This window comes from Macaca nemestrina, chromosome 10 (genome assembly GCF_043159975.1).
Source record: "Macaca nemestrina isolate mMacNem1 chromosome 10, mMacNem.hap1, whole genome shotgun sequence".
In the NCBI taxonomy this organism is placed as follows: domain Eukaryota; kingdom Metazoa; phylum Chordata; class Mammalia; order Primates; family Cercopithecidae; genus Macaca; species Macaca nemestrina.
This window is the reverse complement of record NC_092134.1, coordinates 129,444,324-129,460,168: the sequence shown is the minus strand read 5'-3', so window position 1 is coordinate 129,460,168 and position 15,845 is coordinate 129,444,324. Positions and strand designations below refer to the sequence as shown.

The 15,845-nt window shown below is 42.7% G+C and overlaps 1 protein-coding gene and 1 pseudogene across 2 annotated transcripts in view; both read right to left on the bottom strand.

Moving 5' to 3' along the window:
• Nucleotides 1-10,864, bottom strand: part of LOC105482186 (dual specificity phosphatase 16) — a 92,847-nt gene extending 81,983 nt beyond the window's left edge. The window contains exon 1 of one of the 2 annotated variants that reach the window (XM_011742208.2): nt 10,116-10,864. The gene's annotated coding sequence lies outside the window, so the exon portion shown is untranslated. The remainder of the gene's footprint in view (nt 1-10,115) is intronic. The other variant, XM_071072189.1, reaches the window with a different exon arrangement.
• A 3,709-nt stretch (nt 10,865-14,573) lies between these two features.
• LOC105482179 (large ribosomal subunit protein eL19-like) lies at nt 14,574-15,153 on the bottom strand (annotated as a pseudogene).
• Nucleotides 15,154-15,845: the final 692 nt, after the last annotated feature.

Sequence of the window (15,845 nt, the reverse complement as noted above, 5' to 3'; positions counted from 1 at the left end):
ACGCGCCTGTAATCCCAGCTACTCGCAAGGCTGAGGCAGGAGAATCACTTAAACCCGGGAGGCGGAGGTTGCAGTGAGCTGAGATTACACCACTGCACTCCAGCCTGGGCGACAGAGCAAGACTCTTGTCTCCAAAAAAAAAAAGAATTTACCAATTGTTGAGTTTTGATGTAACACAAATATTCACAATTACATGAAAAGACTATGAAAATACCCCACCCTTCTTCAACTATGTATCTGTGGGCAGCCAAGTTTTCTTCACATATCAACCAACGTATCACAACAGATTGAATACAGGAGCAATTATGCAAACCCAGCTATCTTCTATAAAGAAATATACTAAAGAGAATGGCAAAACATAAAACAATGCCATGTTTCTCACCAGATTTTTTTGTGTGTTGGAATATCTTTTTCATAAAAGTATCTTATTTTTATCAACCCTCTAATGTTTTTTCTTTTCTTTTCTTTTTTTTTTTTTTTTGAGATGGAGTCTCACTCTGTCGCCCAGGCTGGAGTGCATGGTGCAATCTCAGCTCACTGCAACCTCTGCCTCCTGGGTTCAAGTGATTCTCGTGCCTCAGCCTCCTGAGTAGCTGGGATTACAGGCGCCCGCCACCACACCCAGCTAATTTTTATATTTTTAGTAGAGATGGGGTTTTACCATGTTGGTCAAGCTGGTCTCGAACTCCTGACCTCATGAGATCCACCCACCTCAGTCTCCCAAAGTGCTGGGATTACAGGCGTGAGCCACTGTGCCTGGCATAATGTTTGTTATTTTTTAAATAAATATTTTAAACATTTTTCAGTTTTAATTTCTAATGTTAAGTATTGATAGATATAGTCTATATAAACAAAAGATTTTTGGAGTCCTCAAAAATTTTTAGGAGTATAAATGTGTCCTGAGACCAAAATGTTTGAAAACCATTGGTTTATAGTACAACAAAAGAGCACTTTTACATATATGTATATAAGAGTGGAGACCTGAATATGAATCAGAAGATCTTGGCTCTAATTCTAGCACCACTTCTTACTTGCTCTAGGATTTCAATAAATTACTTTATCTCTCTAAAGCCTTAGCTTCCTCATCTGTAAAATGGATAACTCATGTCTTCTAAGGATAAAAGAGACAAAACACGTAAAAGTGACTTATAAACGACAAGGTACATTATTATTACAAGATTTCAAAGTTAAGCATTTTAAACACTTCTTATGATGTTTTGTTTTCTTGTTTTCAAAACAGGGTCTCACTCTGTTGCCCAGGCTGGAGTGCACTGGCGCTAACAGAGCTCACTGCAGCCTTGACCTGCCAGGCTCAGGTGATCCTCCCACTTCAGCCCCATGAGTGGCTGGGACTACAGGTGTGCATCACCACACCCAGTCAATTTTTTGTATTTTTTGTGGAGACAAGGTTTCACCATGTTGCCCAGGCTGGTCTACTCCTGCCCTCAAGTGATCCGCCCACCTCAGCCTCCCCAAGTGCTGGGATTACAGGCATGAGCCACCATGCCTGCCTGTGTCTTATGATATGTCACGAAATTTTCCTTATTCTTAAAATTTTATTACTAGAAACAGAACTTACAAAAAATGCCAAGTGCAGGCCAGGAGCAGTGGATCACGCCTGTAATCCTAGCACTTTGAGAGGCAAGATAGGTGGATCACTTGAAGTCAGAAGTTCGAGAACAGCCTGGCCACCATGGTGAAACCACATCTCTACTAAAAATACAAAAATTAGCTGGCGTAGTGGCGCACGCCTGTAATCCCAGCTACTTGGGAGGCTGAGGCAGGAGAGAATCTTTTGAACCCAGGAGGCAGAGGTTGCAGTGAGCTGAGATTGCGCCACTGCACTCCAAACTGGGTGACAGAGTAAGACTGGGTCTCAAAAGAAAAAAAAGCCAAGTGTAGATTTTTGAGTAGCCAATTAGCTTAAATGTCCAAGCATATAATTTTATTTTATTTTATTTTATTTTGCAGAGATGGAGTCTCACCATGCTACCTAGGCTGGTCTCAAACTCCTGGCCTCAAGCGATCTTCCCACCTCAGCCTCCCAAAGTGCTGGATCACAAGAATGAACCATCACACCCAACCCAACAACATAATTTTATTGCATTTAATTTCTTACCCTACAGTTATAATTGGTTATATATTTTAACTCATTATTAGGGACATTTCCAAATATACACAAATGTGCAGAAAATAAACCCCAACTTACCCATTACTCAGCTTCGACAATTTTCAAAAATTTACCAATACTCTTTTATTCATTTCCCACTTCTGTGTGTTTGTGCCCATCCTGAAGTTTTTTTTGTTTTGTTTTGTTTTGTTTTGAGACGGAGTCTCGCTCTGTCCCCAGGCTGGAGTGCAGTGGCCGGATCTCAGCTCACTGCAAGTTCCATCTCCTGGGTTTACACCATTCTCCTGCCTCAGCCTCCCGAGTAGCTGGGACTACAGGCGCCCGCCACCTTGCCCGGCTAGTTTTTTGTATTTTTTAGTAGAGACGGGGTTTCAACGGGTTCGCCAGGATGGTCTCGATCTCCTGACCTCGTGATCTGCCCGTCTCGGCCTCCCAAAGTGCTAGGATTACAGGCTTGAGCCACCGTGCCCGGCCCATCCTGAAGTTTTTTAAAATGAGTATTAGGCATCATTTTATTTTGCCTATAAGTACCTCTATATGTATTTTTAACACATGAAAATATTTTAATATAACCACAATACCACTATTATAGCTAAAAATATTACGGTTGTAATTACTAAATATCACCTAATATATATTCCATTTTCAAGTTTCCCGACTGTCTCAAAAAAAGTCTTTGTTAGTTTTTGGTTGGTGGGTATTATCAAAATATCACTTACCAGTTCTTTTTCAAGTGAACCCAAGATGTTTAACTAAAGCTAGGAAGGAAGAGGAAATAATACTATGCTTCATATACCATGTACAATTTACAAACAAGTCAAGAACTATCTTCCCAAGGAATTTTCTTCTCCACCAACCAAACAACAACAACAAAAAACAAGCAACAACAAATAAACCCACTACAAAATAAGCCAGCATGGCGATACATACACCTTAGTATTCTGAGAAGTGATCCAAAGAGGACACAGCTCAGCTGCTCGGGGAGGGAAGGAGCTGTTACACTATGAGCTGAAAAAGGTGACTGGAAACCACCACCCATCATTTTGGAAAGGAAGAAGTCAGGTCAGCCACAGAGTCAAAGCTGGAGGTGAGGTCAGAGACCCTGTTCTAGAGTAAGCCTATTGCTCAAACAAGAGTCCACACCCAAGACTGTAAGTCAACCCCTGGCAAACTGCAACTCAAAGCTCAAAACACAGTGCTCTAAGCTAGAGATATAACAGAACTGCTATAAAAAGCAACAGTAGTAAGAACTGATTCAAATTATTCGGCAAAGATTTATCAAAAGCCCACTTACTCTACTATCCTAGGATATAAATTGTATATTTAAAAAACTAGTATACAATGTATACAATAAGTAGCATATACTTCTCTACACATTTTTCCCCATTTAAGAGAAATTATGGATATATTAAATATTAATTATCTTGCCATACCATTACAATTTATCTTTTTTCTATAAATGCAATTTGCCCCACCACCCCAACATACACAGACATTAAAACAAACTTGAATTCTTCTGTCTTTCCCAAACCAAATATTTTTGAGGAGTACAAGTGAGACTAACTTTTATTACACATACCACAGACCCAGTGCATTTATAGCTGTAATTCTTTTCTAAATTAAGGCCAAGCATGGTGGCTCACATATGTAATCCCAGTGGTTTGGGAGGCCGAGGTAGGAGGCTTGCTTGAGCCCAGGAGTTTTAAGACCAGCTGGGCAACATAGCAAGACCCTGTCTCTACAAAAAATAAAAAATTAACTAGGTATGGTTGCACAGGCCTATAGTCCTAGCTATCTGGGAGGCTGAGGTGGGAGGATCCCTTGAACCGAGGAGGTCAGGGCTGTAGTGAGCTGTGATTACACCACTGCACTCCAGCTTGGGTGACAGAGCAAGACCATATCTCAAAAAAATAAAAATTGAAAAAAATTAAATAAATCAAGCATTTAGTTTAGGAGGAAATCAAGAGAGCACTAAAGAATTTCCTACCTTGTATTGAAATTGTTTCCCGTAGGTTTATCTCAAGTATTTTATAGATGAAAATTGGTTAGGTGCACACAGAATAATTCTTGAGGGATTTGGTTCTATAGACACACTTAATATCAACCCTTTTTAAAATCCTTCACCTCAATTTCACCTATAAAAAAGTTTTGCTGGTCACAGTGACTTGTGCCTGTAATCCTATCACTTTCAGAGACTAAGGCAGGAGGACGGCTTAAAGCCAGGAGTTTGAGACCAGCCTGGGCAACAAAGAGAGACCCCATCTCTATAAAAATAATAAAAATAAAAAATAATAATTAGGCAGGCGTGGTGGCATGCACCTGTGGTCTCAGCTACTTGGGAGGCTGAGACGGGAAGATTGCTTGAGCCCAGGAGTTTGAGACTACAGTGAGCTATGATTGCTCTATTGCACTTCAGCCTGGGTGACAGAGACAGACCCCATCTCTTAAAAAAAAAAAAAAAAATTAAATTAAATTTAAAACTGCAAAAAGAGTGAAGGGCACATATTTCTTAAAGAATGCTTAAGAAGAACAAAATGTGCCCCAAAACATGAAATAGCTCCTGATAATATCAGTTTTTAGTTGATCACTATGAAGGACATCTTCTAAACAATAACAAAACAAATCTGGTAGTCAAATAACCACAGGAAAGATCAAAACTTCCCCATTTTGGAACATTTTTGCTTCAGGTTTTTACTATTTGGGGTAATACAGGAAAAAAATATGCCATCGGGACAAAAGCTGAACAGATGTCATCCCTTACCCTAGTTTACCTACTGGTAATTAAGCCCAACAGTTTATTGTCTGTACATCTTTTCTTTTGTATGTTCCCATACAAAACAATCTCTGGAATTTAGCTTCACTTTATGACACTATTGTGATTATTGTTCCTAACAGAAAGAGTCTAACCTAAGAATATAGCCCAATACATGAAAAACCTAACTGAACAGTAAACAATGATATTAATCTCATTGTAAAAAACATGAGATTCTTAGCAAATGGCAGCAAAAGAATTATGAATAAATTAATGAGGCATTAAGAAAAAAAATCTAAAGTTTCTGGCCAGGCGTGGTGGCTCACACCTGTAATCCCAGCACTCTGGGAGGCCGAGGCAGGTGGATCACGAGGTCAGGAGATCGAGACCATCCTGGCCAACATGGTGAAACCCCATCTCTACTAAAATACAAAAAAAAATTAGCCAGGTGCAGTGGCACACGCCTGTAGTCCCAGCTACTCGGGAGGCTGAGGCAGGGGAATCGATTGAAACCAGGAGGCAGAGGTTGCAGTGAGCCGAGATGGCGCTATTGCACTCCAACCTGATGACAGAGCAAGACACACTCCATCTCAAAAAAAAAAAAAAAAAAACACTAAGTTTCCATGCCTTGACCGAAAAAAGTCACACAGGTTTCTTTTTCTTTAATTCACGTTTCTTTTTTTAAAAGCTGGTTAATGTGTAGATTTTATTCAAATTCATTTGGACTGTACATGAATATTAAAAAGTTGTAACATGAAGACTATTCATTAGACTATGATAGGCAAAGCAAGTGATTCACAGAATAAGTACGATTTATTGACCCTGATCATTACCTTTACTACTTACCACTATTTAACATTACTTTTTTAATGTACTGTTTACTTGCTTATTGTCTTTGTTTATTGTCATGTCTTCTCCCACTAGAATGTAAGTTATGTAAGGGCAAAAACCTTCTCTTATTTTTCACTGTATGGCCAGGATCTAGCACTTCGTAGAAGCTCAGCATAAATTTGCTGAATGAGATGGGTGAATGAATACCTTCTGCCTTTGACCTCCGCCACTTCCCTTTCTCCATACACATGTTAACCAATCTTTAACGCCAGGGTCAAACTCTATTATCTCTATGAAGATTACCTCCCTGAGCCCTCTTTCTCTTTTGTACCTGAATTTGGCACTTGCCAGCTGTCTGGTAATTGTTTATCTTTGCATGTGTATCTCCCTTAAAATTTTTATAATCTTGTTCTCCGTAAGAACATGGACCAGCGTCCCCGACTTTTGGCATCCATCTCGGCACACGTAAACAGCACGCTGTTAACAAATGTTTTGCTTGATTCATATCAGTAGTTAATCCAGAAATTCAGTTAATAATTTCAGTTTTTTATAATGTATCCCTCCCTTTAAAATTAACTCAAAATAGGCCATATTACAGTGAATCCCTCTTTAATTTCTGACAATTTTAAATTTTACATTCTCATAATTATAATTAATGCTCATAATTTACTCTATCACTCTCCCTCAAGATTTTTTTTTTTTTTTTTTGATACAGTGTCTTGCTCTGTTGCCCAAGCTGAAGCGCAGCAGTACGATCATAGCTCACTGCAGCCTTGACCTCCCAGGCTCAAGAAATCCTCCCACTTCAGCCTCCCAAGTAGCTGGCACCACAGCTGCCTACCATACCTGGCTAATTTTTTGATTTTCTTTGGAAACAAGGTCTATGTTGCCTAGGCTGGTCTCAACACCTGAGCTCAAGTGATCCTCCTGCCTTAGCCTCTTAAAGTGTAGGGATTATAGGAATGAGCCACCACACCTGGCCTACATTTTTTAATGTAATAAAAAATCTTGTCAGTTTGTAGCAATACCTATAATGATGTTTCTAACCCCAATCAAGAAGGGCGTGAAGTTTCATTACTCTCTCTTGTTGCTGAGGTATCAGAGGGCATTTTTCCATTTATTCCTCTTTCCTTTCATGACAAGATGTATTCCATTCCCTTCCTTTCTGATCATACTTCTGGCAAGCTTTTATTATTTCTTTGTACCTGTCCAAGGCCAAGGTAATCTGTCTTACATCCTTCTTTTGAGCCACTGTTTCCTCCAGTTATGTATTTGATTAAAATTCTAACTCCCCGTCTCAATCCATCTGTGTAGGAGAACTGCCTCTTCGTAAAGCCTGAGCCTGCTTCTTTAAATTCAGTCAACCTTTATGAACCTCTCTTCACACAGCCAACCCTTGATCATCAAGGATAATGAAATGCATACAAATAACAGATTGTCTACAACACAAGAAAATCAGAAAAAAAAATTGACATCTGGTTTTGGAATTTATCATATGTCGCTTTGGGCAAGACTTATTTTCCTAATTATGTTTTTTGTTTAAGCCAACATTCGGATTTTCTTTTACAATGGTGAATATCTCAGTTTTAAATGATCAGGAAATTTCTTTTAAAGCCAATCAAGCATCAACTATGGTTTTTCCTGTGAAATCTTTTTAACTAGCCCCTTTCATCTGTTGAAATCTGTTATAAAATCTGTTTTGTTTCCTCTAAATTATCTCCTTATTTTCTTGGGATTCTGATCCAAATGAGTTCACCCTATATTAATTTACTTCTTCAAACTAAAGTACCTTTTGCTTGAGAACTCAACGCATTCTAAAAACACTGAACGTCCAGTGAAATTTTTAGTTCAGGTAACACGAAGTAGAAAACTATTTTTGTCTAGTAAAACTTAGAGTTCTAGGATAAATTATTACACTGGTAATTCTAGCAAATTATGTTTAGCAGGATTTTAGGAGTAGCAGAAAATTGAAAAAAGTTAATACTGGACAGCTATATACGTCTGCTTCACCAATATATTAATCCCATATGCTAAAAACTGTATGAAATTAAATTCCCAGTGCAGGAATTTACAGAAAATAGCATCAAAACCCACTTACACATAAATCCTGCCTCTTCTCCTGATCCCTACCTAAACTCTGCAACCTTCTCACACCTACTCTTCCCCCCTCCCATCTCAGCCTCACTGCCACTCTCAAGTGTCCCACAAATAATTTTTAAATGTGTAGGAAAAAGGAAAAGAACTGGGATAACAGGATCTCCTCTTTTGCTGCCTTCTCAGTCACTGCCATTAAGTTTTTGGCCCAAGAGACTCCAACGCCCAATTTTACATGTCTATTTTTATTTTATAGGTACACACAACCACCAAACTGAACAAAAGGACAGGGCATTCTCAATTGAAAAAGGAGCAAAACTGGATAATTCTGCAGTTCTGTTCCTAGCCCCCTCCATAATCATGCACTATGATCATTTGGCACCATAATCAAGCCAAATGAGATATTTTACTTTGAGTTGCTGATATAGCAGAGGTTAATACTAAAAAAAAATAATAATTACCACAGTTTACACATTTTTTTATCTGAATGTACATTTATAGTACTTGAACCGAGTTATTTTCAATACACTATTCACATTAACAAAATTCAAAATAAGTTCATTTCTAATTTTTCCCCCCATGTAGAATTTTGATAAATGCAAAACTTATTTTGCCTAAAATCCAACTCTTGGGCTGCTGTTATTCAGCCTAAATTTTTATATAAGACTGCAAATGTTAGCCAAATTTAAAAAAATTTTTAATGCAACTTTCCACATTGTCTTCAAACTCAGTAAATTCCACAATTTTAAAACACAAAAACCTTTCACCGTGCCTACTCACATTTTTACTAAAATCCCTACACAAAGCCATATATTCTGCTTTTCATTTTACTTCTCCAAGCTGCTGCCTTCACCAAATAGACTCCACGAGCCTCCCAAGTGGTATCCACCAATATATGTGATTCTCAAGGAAAAGTGTTAAAGAGTAATTAATTCAATTGGTACGAAATCTCTTCTTTTACAATTTTACCTTAACTTGAAAAAGCCTTTTCTTGATGGAGATGAAAATCCTTTGAGGAAACGGTTGTCCTTTACATGGACTCTCCATCAGCCCCATAAGGTGAGTGGCATAAAGAGGCATTTTCTCTGACAGTCTCAGTTCCCCAAACACTAGTCCTAAGCTTTTGCATGGATGGTAAATTTCACACACAAACCCCCGGAAAAGAAAGAAGAGAAAGAAACATACCTGGTTTATTTTCTAAACAGGTTTGATAGGTTTGGTTCACTTGGAAGAGCAGATTATTTACTTATAATCTTTTAAAACAGAAGTGGCAGCCAGAGCACTGGGTAAATAAAAACTTCACAGAGTTTTAAAACCCTGCATCTTAACTCACTTCCCTTTGATTCAAGGGGACGGCACAGCAAACCCCACGGCAAATGAGATTATGCAACAGGCTTTTTCGTCCCCACCTTATTCATCACAGGCTGGTTAGAGGTGTGCTTTCTCCAATCTGAGACACCCACGACTTCAAAACGCCAAGAACCCTTGCAGCTGATGTTTTCTAAACTTCTTTAGGATTTTGCAGTATCCATTCATTTTCAGATCTACTTGCATTTTCTCTGGTTCATTACTGGTATTCTTTAGGAAATAAACCCAGCATCTGAAGATATTTCCCTCTGTGGTGTTCCATTACATGAAACTACACGTGATACACAGACCCTGGGCTTTTTTATTTCTCACGTTTTGCAGCTAGTGTAAATAAAGAAGTCACTAGGCATCGGGCCCCCCAACGCCAAGACCCGAGCCCCTGTCCGAAAATTGAGGGCTTTTTTGGTTGGTTGGTTGAAGAAAGCAGCACCGTCACCACCCAGGTGGCCTCGCTGATTACACCAAAGGCGAATTGGGGATAATGGGAACAGTCAGGCCGGGGCCCCACTTGGCAGGCGTGTTGTGTAACACTCGCGCCTGGAAGTGAGCAGCTTCGCCCGCGAAGGTGCCGCGTCCCGCGGCGGCCGCTCCTCTCGGCGGGGCCCGGTCCAAGCCCGCTCGCAGCGCAGCGGCCGGGAGCGCACCCACTGCGACCCCGCGTCCAGCCGCACGCCCCCTTCCCGCTCCGGCCAGCCTCCAGCCAGGCCTACACCCGCGCTTCAAACGCTCCTGCGGCCCCCGGCCGCGGTCGCCCTCACGCCGCCTCCCGAAAGGGTGGCCGGTACGCCCGGGAAGGCAGAGCCGGCGGGGCCAGAGCGCGGCTCCCCGCACCGGGAGTCGGGGCGCGCTGCGGAGCGTCCATGCGGCCGGGCGGCAAGGCGCCCCGGGCCCCGGACCCTCCCGCCCGCACACCCAGCGCGGCCCGCCAAGGCCACTTACTTTTGGGGCCGCCGACCTCCCAATTCCCTCAGAGGGAAACGAAAGTTGTCACGGCGTCTCCCCTCGGGCCCCCCTCGCCTCCCGGGCTTGCGAGGCGCCGCCGCGGAGCCGAGAGGGCGGCTGCGCTCCCGCTCGCGTCCCGTCCCGTCGCTCTCCTCCTCCTCTTCTTTTCACTATATTATCTTCTCCTTCTCTGAGGGGTGGGTGGGGGCGGGAGGCTTAGGAAGAGAGGAGACGCTCGCAACTTTTCTTCACTCTTTCTCTTCCACCCTCCCCCCCAATCAGCCTTCAAAAAAAATGTCGAAGGAGATGAAGAACTTAGGGAGGTAAAGGTGGGGGGTCGCGTTGTGAAAGCGGGGGCTGAGGGGAGGGAGAGGTGGTAATAATCGTTCAAAAACTGATTAAAGCCCCCCGAACACTGATACATAGAAAGAGGGGCAAAGGCGGGGGGGGTGGGGTGGGGGGTTGGGGGAAAGAGAAAGAGTCGCTGGTCAGGAAACTTCAAGCGCGGATGAGGTCATTGGTTTAAAAATAAAGAGATGGCGTCACTTGAAACCAATCCCAGTGAATGAACTCAGCGGAGCCCCGGGGAAAGGAGGAGACAGGCGAGGGCAGGGCGGTGGGCGCCGGGCGGGGCCGCGCGCCCGCCCATCCCGCGGCCGCCCGAGGCCGGAGCGCGGCTCCGCGCCTCGTTCCGGCCGCTCGGGGAGGGGTCAGGTCATGTTCTCTTCCCGAGTCCGGCGACTCTGAGGCAGGTTCCGCGGGCGCCGCTGGGAGGAGCCGGAGCTGCCGGAGGAGGCGGCCCCGCGGCCTCCTACCCCTCCTCCTCCTCCTCCTCCTCCTCCTCCTTCCGCGCCCGCGCGCCCGCCGCCCCCCGGGCTCGCGGCCCCGACCCCCTCCAGTGCTGCGCCCCAACAGGTATCGGAGGGTTTTCTCCTCACCCAGACCCAGAACCTTTCCCTCCTCCTTGAGTTGTTTCCAGCTGCCTCACCAACATCAAAAAACGCAAACACTGATTTGAGAGAATTACAATCGCTCGGTAAAAAGCCTGACGAATGCAAAAGGCAAGGCTCTGCCATCTCTCAGAAATTACAGGTACTTCAAGAAAAATCACACTACTGTTGTCAGGCATTCAGCTACCTATATGTTTATGGTGAAAACCCCCTCATAAATGTTCCTACATTACTTTACTTATATTTACAAATACAAGGATAGCAGCCTACATTTTCTTTAAAAATGTTTTCTACAGGACGCAGCGCTGAAACATCTTTAAATCAGACCGGGGTTCACCGCCTCTTGAGAGGTACAAAACCCTTTATTGATTTAACTCCACGTACCTCGTGTATTTTATTATTTGAATTCATTAAAATCTCTTTGTTTTGAGATGATATTACACACTTTGGAAAACGAGAGACCTGAGGTGGTGACAAACCAGGACTTGGAATCACTGAATAGGACAATCGGAGCTTTATTCCAATGTTCTTTGAGCATTTGAGCATGAAGCTGCTTCTACTGAGAAGTACTCACGTGGATATCACATAACAAAGGTGTGATTAATGACGGAAAAGCCCCCTGCGAGTGGACTGCTCCATGAGCCAGAATTTATGTGTAGGGATAATCTAACTCTTAAAATATTCCGTTTGCAATGTGCCGGATTGGGACACTGGACCCTAAAGGCACTGTTTGTTGTGGCATATCCATGTGCACCCTGCCTAAAGCACTTTTTTCCACTAGCAAAAGAACTGAGAAGCAGGTTTGGGTGGGTTAGAAAGATAATACACCCCTGTTACTACTTTTCTGCCTTTAAGTCCTGCAACTAAAGGGCATTCCTTATGATTGGTAATCATTGAAGGTTAGTGTTGCGGGGTAAGGTTCTGGGAACTTCTGGCCCATCTTTTATAGGAGGGAAAAAAGCCCATTTGAAGATGGGAGGCGCCCTAGCACCTCTGGCAGTAGTAGGTAAAGCCTGAAGGCCACAGATGGAGAAGCAACTTGGAGCCTATGCCTCTGGCCTCTGGAAGACTTCTGCTAGGCGAAGCAAATCTCTCCCACTGCTCCCTGTCCTCTGCTGGCCAGGAGGTGTTACTGCAGCTTCCCTGGGATTATTTCTGCTCTACCAGGAAACCCCTAAAAATCTACTAACTGTAGACCTTTGTTGGAGGTGTTGGGATTTTTAGGAATGAAAGAGAAGATAGTCCTTTTACTAGTGGTACAGAGCATGGATCTTGCCTGAAGGAAAGATTCGTGAGAATTAATGGTATCCCCTTTGCATGCCAAAGTTCTCGTAACCTTGCTTTAACTGACATGGCTTGAAACGTTTCTCCCCTTTCCTCAGTTACACAATTAAGTGTGTGTAATGTATGATGTGGTGCCATCATAGCTATCATGGAAGCCTCTCAGGGTATTTCATCTATTTCTGGAAACAAGACGTAGATTAAAGCTCATTAAAAACGAAATCAATGATTGAGTGATGTACAATATTGGTTAAAAGAGTCAGGGGGCCGGGCGCGGTGGCTTAAGCCTATAATTACACCACTTTGGGAGGCCGAGGCTGGTGGATCACGAGGTCAAGAGATCGAGACCATCCTGGCCAACATGGTGAAACCCCATCTCTACTAAAAATACAAAAATTAGCCGGGCATGGTGGTGGGCGCCTGTAGTCCCAGCTACTCAGGAGGCTGAGGCAGGAGAATCACTTGTACCTGGGAGACAGAGGTTGCGGTGAACCGAGATCATACCACTGCACTCCAGACTCCAGCCTGGCAACAGAGTGAGACTCCATCTCAAAAAAGAGAAAAGGAGCAATGTAGGCTGGGATTATAAGGGAAGGCACCTTATAAAGAGTTTTGACCTTATCCTTGAAGGATAATTCAGATTTAGTTTGCAGTGAAGAAGCCAGTGGAGGGACAATTCCAGAGGGCAAATGGCAATGAACCAAGACAAGGAGGTGGAATGAATGATGAGTAAGGTGTATTCAGGTGAGAGAAGAGTAAACCCTTCCAGTAGCAGTAGAAATCGGTATGTAGCAATTAGGTATGAGGTTAGGTTTAAGAGATACAGAGGCACATTGTGGAGGTACTTGAATGTTAAGATAAATAGATTGTTACCTGCCCAGCAGGTGAAGGAGAAACCACTAAACAAGTTTATTTCACCGAAGAGTACATTTCTCTTTCTTTTACTGAGAAAGGTTTTCTACATACTAACAATAAATATGTGGAAACAAAAACAGAACCGTTTACAATTGCCCCAAAGAACGTGAAATATTTACATGTAAATCTAACAAAACATGTACAAGATCTGTGTGCTGAAAATTATAAAATGCTGATGAAAGAAATTAAAGAAGACTAATTGGAATGGCATACTATATTCATGGATTGGAAGAATCAATAAAGATGTTATTTCTTCCCAAATTGATCTATAGATTTAACATAATTTTCATCAATATCCCAGTAAGATTGTTTGTAGTCATAGGCAATTTTAAACTAAAACAGTGTCCAACACATCTAGAGGGCTGAGTGCTAGATTCCCCCAGGATGGAGGAAGAGCACATAAACTTAGGGCACTAGCAAGGCAGGGAGTCCAAGATTTACAATCAGATAATCTAGAAAGAAGCTATTTTTGCTTCAGTATGTGTAAGTGTGTGGTTTAGTACTGTTTTTAGTTAGAGTTAAATATGGGGAAGGAGCACCAAAATTGCTAGTTAGAATTAAATATGGGGGAGGAGCACCATAATCCTTAGTGTTTAGACCCTCTTAAGGTCTTACTTAATCCCTCCCTGGCTGAAATTTATTCATTGACAAACAGCGGTTGAGTGCCTACTACCCGTATGTGCCAGGCACTGCACCTAGCTCTGGGAATATGGTTATAAATAAGATAGGTAAGGCTCCCTATCTCATGAAACTAACATTCGAGCAGAGAGAGAAGACGGTAAGTCAATAAACAAAAACCACGGCCTGGACTGTGACAAGATGGACTACACGGGGAGAAAACTGGGTGAGGTGATAGTGAATGACTTAGGGTAGGGGTGAAGGTGGTGGGGGAAGTTCAAATGAAGAGGGACATTTGAACTGAGACCTTAAGGATGGCAACAGGGGAAATGGTCAGGGTAGAGAAAACAGGTCACTCTAAGACCCTTCAGCAGAAACAGAGTGACTTATAGAGAGTTGGTGTGTTCCCAGAGCCAAAGGAAGCCAGTGGGGCACAAAAGTATAAAACAAGGTTGGGCAGGAGCCAGATTATTTAGTACCTTATAGTGTATGGCGTTCACATTCTATTCTAAAAGATTTAAGCAGTTAGTACATGATCTGATTTATGAAGAGGATATTTGCAAGTAAGTAAGCATTAAAGGTTGGGTTTTAGAGAGCTGGGTTTTTTCAAGCAGATAAAAGCCTGTTTTATTTGAATGATTGGTCTATGTAATTACTGAGGCCACTATGTATAGACAAGAAAGGAGGAGCTTTATTTCTTGGTCTCTTCCTCCTTGGACAACATCTTGATGATCTCCTCCTTGGCCTGGAGGCACTCATGGAGCTTGCATGCTTCCTTAGTCTTAGGCCAGTGGGCCTCAGCCTGGTCCACCAGGAGCTTCTTACGGGATTTGTCTACCTTCAGCTTGCAGATGATTCCATGAGAATATGCTTGTTTTTGAACACAGTCCCTTTCACCTTCTGGTACAGAGTGTAATACATGTGGCAATCAATCTTCTTAGATTCACAGTATCTTCTAGGCAGCTGGCACAGAATCCTCATTCTCCTCATCCAGGTTACCTTCCCTGGCATTCAGGCATTGGCTGTACCCTCTTGCTTACCTATGCCCAGGTGCCTGCCCTTCCGCTGGGCCAAGGTTTTTCTGGCATCAAGGAGCCTGGGAATGGACAGGCACGGGCTTGTGGATGATCAGCCCATGTTTGATCAGCTTCTGGATTTGCTGATGGGAGTTAACATTGGTCTCTGTGAGCCAACCAGACCTTCTCTTTGCCATAGCAAAAGACACTAGAGGCAAACTTCCTCTGAAGTCTGAGCACACGCATGGCTTCAGCTGCAGCAGCAAAAAGGTTTTAATATTCTTAATGTAATTTAGCAGCTCCCTTTTCCAATACGAATTGAGTATTTTTGACAATTTTGTTAATCTCCAAGGATCCTTTGAATGTTCCGAAGTCAAATGTTCTTAGCCTAGGATTTGTGGATTCCTAGAGAGTATATAGATGGGCTCCAGAGGGTCTAAGAGCCCCCTAAAATTATGTGTATATATGCTTATATATGTTTTTCTGTGAGTGGGTCTCTAGCTTTCAACAGATTTTCTTTTCTTTTCATTTTTAATGAGATGGGGTCTCCCACTGCCCAGGCTGAAGTACATAATCATGGCTCACTGCAGTCTCAACCTCCAGGGCTCAAGTAATCCTCCTGCCTCAGCGTCCCAAGTAGCTAGGACTACAGGTGCAAACCACTATGCCTGGCTATTTTTTAAAACATTTTCTTTTTGTAGAGATGGGGTCTTGCTTTGTTGCCCAGCCTGGTTTTGAACTCCTGGGATCAAGCACAGTCCTCCTGCTTCAGCCTCCCAAAGTGCTGGGGTTACAGGCATGAAACACCATGCACAGCTGCAACAAATTTTCAAAGGATTTTATCACACACACAAAAAAAGTGAGTAAGACCTACTTCACATTGAAGTCTTGGCTATACTTTTGGGATAGTAGTGCTACTATTATCTTAGGGTTCACGACACTGAACA